We start from the raw sequence: 5,151 nt of genomic DNA, 5'->3' as shown, positions 1-5,151 counted from the left end.
CTGAGGGGGGGGGGTCCCACACACACACACCCTCACTGAGGGGGGGGTTCCACACACACTGACCCTCACGGGGAGGTCCAACACACATACTGAACCTCACTGGGGGGGGGGGGTTCTCACACACACTGACCCTCACTGAGAGGGGGTCACACACACACACACACACACTGACCCTCACTGGGGGGGTGTCCCACACACACACACACTGACCCTCACTGGGGGGGCACATACACACACAGACCCTCACTGATGGTGGGGTCCCACACACACACACACACTGACCCTCACTGAGGGGGGGGGTCCCACACACACTGACCCTCACTTGGGGGGGGTCATACACACACACTGAATCTCACTGAGGGGGGGGGTCCCCACACACACACACACACGGTGACTGGCAGGGGGTCTCACACACACACATACTGACCCTCACTTGGGGGGGTCCCACACACACACACTGACCCTCACTAGGAGGGGGTCTCACACACACACACTGACCCTCACTGGTGGGGGGAGTCCAACACACACACTGACCCTCAATGTCCCACACACACGGACACTCACCCTCTCTGGGAGGGGGTCCCACATACACACACACACACACACACTGACCCTCACTGAGGGGAAGGGTCCCACACACACACCCACACTGATGGGGAGGGGGTCCCACACACACACACACACACACACACTGACCATCACGGGGAGGTCCAACACACATACTGACCCTCACTGAGGGGGGGGGGGTTCCACACACACACACACACACACACTGACCCTCACGGGGAGGTCCAACACACATACTGAACCTCACTGGGGGGGGGGGGGGGTTCTCACACACACTGACCCTCACTGAGAGGGGGTCACACACACACACACACACACACACACACTGACCCTCACTGGGGGGGTGTCCCACACTCACACACACTGACCCTCACTGGGGGGGGGCACATACACACACAGACCCTCACTGATGGTGGGGTCCCACACACACACACACTGACCCTCACTGAGGGGGGGGGTCCCACACACACTGACCCTCACTTGGGGGGGGGTCATACACACACACTGAATCTCACTGAGGGGGGGGGTCCCCACACACACACACGCTGACTGGCAGGGGGTCTCACACACACACACGCTGACTGGCAGGGGGTCCCACACACACACACTGACCCTCACTGGGAGGGGGTCTCACACACAAGTCCAACACACACACTGACCCTCACTTGGGGGGGGTGTCACATACACACACTGACCCTCAATGTCCCACACACACACACACACTGACCCTCACGGGGAGGTCCAACACACATACTGAACATCACTGGGGGGGGGGGTCCAACACACACACTTACCCTCACTTGGGGGGGTCACATACACACACTGACCCTCAATGTCCCACACACACGGACACTCACCCTCTCTGGGAGGGGGTCCCACATACACACACACACTGACCCTCAATGAGGGGAAGGGTCCCACACACACACCCCCACTGATGGGGGGGGGTCCCACACACACACACACTGACCATCATGGGGAGGTCCAACACACACACTGACCCTCACTTGGGGGGGGGTCACATTCACACACACTGACCCTCAATGTCCCACACACACGGACACACCCTCTCTGGGAGGGGGTCCCACACACACACTGACCCTCACTGTGGGGGGGGGGGTCCCACACACACACACCCTCACTGAGGGGGGGTTCCACACACACACACTGACCCTCACGGGGAGGTCCAACACACATACTGAACCTCACTGGGGGGGGGGTCCTCACACACACTGACCCTCACTGGGAGGGGGTCACACACACACACACACTGCCCCTCACTGGGGGGGGGAGTCCAACACACACACTGACCCTCACTTGGGGGGGGGTCACATACACACACTGACCCTCAATGTCCCACACACACGGACACTCACCCTCTCTGGGAGGGGGTCCCACATACACACACACACACTGACCCTCACTGAGGGGAAGGGTCCCACACACACACCCTCACTGATGGGGGGGGTCCCACACACACACACACACACACTGACCATCACGGGGAGGTCCAACACACACACTGATCCTCACTTGGGGGGGGTCACATACACACACACTGACCCTCAGTGTCCCACACACACGGACACACCCTCTCTGGGAGGGGGTCCCACACACACACACTGACCCTCACGGGGAGGTCCAACACACATACTGAACCTCACTGGGGGGGGGGTTCTCACACACACACACTGACCCTCACTGGGGGGGGAGCACATACACACACAGACCCTCACTGATGGTGGGGTCCCACACACACACACTGACCCTCACTGAGGGGGGGGTCCCACACACACTGACCCTCACTTGGGGGGGGGGTCACATACACACACACTGAATCTCACTGAGGGGGGGGTCCCACACACACGGACACTCACCCTTTCTGGGTGGGGGGTTCCCACACACACACACACGCTGACTGTCAGGGGGGTCACACACACACACATACTGACCCTCACTTGGGGGGGTCCCACACACACACACTGACCCTCACTGAGAGGGGGTCCCACACACACACACACACACACTGACCCTCACTTGGGGGGGGTCACATACACACACTGACCCTCAATGCCCCACACACACGGACACTCACCCTCTCTGGAAGGGGGTCCCACATACACACACACACACTGACCCTCACTGAGGGGAAGGGTCCCACACACACACCCTCACTGTTGGGGGGGTCCCACACACACACACACGCACGCTGACTGGGAGGGGGTCTCACACACACACACACACACACTGACCCTCACTGAGGGGGGGGGTCCCACACACACACACACACACAAACACTAACCCTCACTGGGGGGTCCCACACACACACACACACTGACCCTCACTTGGGGGGGGTCACATACACACACTGACCCTCACTGAGGGGGGGTCCCACACACACACACACACACTGACCCTCACTGGGAGGGTGACTCTCACACACACACACACTGACCCTCACTGGGAAAGGGGGTCCCCCACACACACTGACCCTCACGGGGAGGTCCAACACACATACTGAACCTCACTAGGGGGGGGGTTCTCACACATACTGAACCTCACTGGGGGGGGGTCCAACACACACACTTACCCTCACTTGGGGGGGGTCACATACACACACTGACCCTCAATGTCCCACACACACGGACACTCACCCTCTCTGGGAGGGGGTCCCACATACACACACACACACACTGACCCTCACTGAGGGGAAGGGTCCCACACACACACCCTCACTGATGGGGAGGGGGTCCCACACACACACACTGACCATCACGGGGAGGTCCAACACACATACTGACCCTCACTGAGGGGGGGGGGTCCCACACACACACACCCTCACTGAGGGGGGGGGTTCCACACACACACACACTGACCCTCACGGGGAGGTCCAACACACATACTGAACCTCACTGGGGGGGGGGGTTCTCACACACACTGACCCTCACTGAGAGGGGGTCACACACACACACACTGACCCTCACTGGGGGGGTGTCCCACACACACACACTGACCCTCACTGGGGGGGGGGCACATACACACACAGACCCTCACTGATGGTGGGGTCCCACACACACACACACTGACCCTCACTGAGGGGGGGGGGGTCCCACACACACTGACCCTCACTTGGGGGGGGTCATACACACACACTGAATCTCACTGAGGGGGGGGTCCCCACACACACACACACACGGTGACTGGCAGGGGGTCTCACACACACACATACTGACCCTCACTTGGGGGGGTCCCACACACACACACTGACCCTCACTGGGAGGGGGTCTCACACACACACACTGACCCTCACTGGTGGGGGGAGTCCAACACACACACTGACCCTCACTTGGGGGGGGGGGTCACATACACACACTGACCCTCAATGTCCCACACACACGGACACTGACCCTCTCTGGAAGGGGGTCCCACATACACACACACACACTCTGACCCTCACGGGGTGGTCCAACACACATACTGAACCTCACTGGGGGGGGGGGGGGTCACATACACACACACTGACCCTCAATGTCCCACACACACGGACACACCCTCTCTGGGAGGGGGTCCCACACACACACTGACCCTCACTGAGGGGGGGGGGTCCCACACACGCACACACACCCTCACTGAGGGCGGGGGTTCTACACACACACACTGACTCTCACGGGGGTTCCACACACACACACTGACTCTCACGGGAGGTCCAACACACATACTGAACCTCACTGAGAGGGGGTCACACACACACACACACACACACTGACCCTCACTGGGGGGGGCACATACACACACAGACCCTCACTGATGGGGGGGGGGTCCCACACACACACACACACACTGACCATCACGGGGAGGTCCAACACACACACTGATCCTCACTTGGGGGGGTCACATACACACACACTGACCCTCAATGTCCCACACACACGGACACACCCTCTCTGGAGGGGGTCCCACACACACACACCCTCACTGAGGGGGGGGTTCCACACACACACACTGACCCTCACGGGAGATCCAACACACATACTGAACCTCACTGGGGGGGGGGTTCTTACACACACATACTGAACCTCACTGAGGGGGGGTGTCCCACACACACACACTGACCCTCACTGGGGGGGCACATACACACACAGACCCTCACTGATGGTGAAGTCTCACACACACACACACTGACCCTCACTGAGGGGGGGGTCCCACACACACTGACCCTCACTTGGGGGGGGTCACATACACACACACTGAATCTCACTGGGGGGGGTCCCCACACACACATAAGCTGACTGGCAGGGGGTCTCACACACACACACTGACCCTCACTGGGAGGGGGTCTCACACACACACACACACTGACCCTCACTGGGGGGGGGGGAGTCCAACACACACACTGACCCTCACTTGGGGGGGGTCACATACACACACTGACCCTCACTGAGGGGGGGGTTCCCACACTCACACACACTGACCCTCACTGAGGGGGGGGGTCCCACACTCACACACACTGACCCTCACTGGGAGGGTGACTCTCACACACACACACACACTGACCCTCACTGGAAAGGGGGTCCCCCACACACA

Source organism: Narcine bancroftii, chromosome 14 (assembly GCF_036971445.1).
Source record: "Narcine bancroftii isolate sNarBan1 chromosome 14, sNarBan1.hap1, whole genome shotgun sequence".
NCBI lineage: Eukaryota > Metazoa > Chordata > Chondrichthyes > Torpediniformes > Narcinidae > Narcine > Narcine bancroftii.
The sequence above is the reverse complement of the archived record's forward strand: the minus strand, read 5'-3'. Positions refer to the sequence as shown.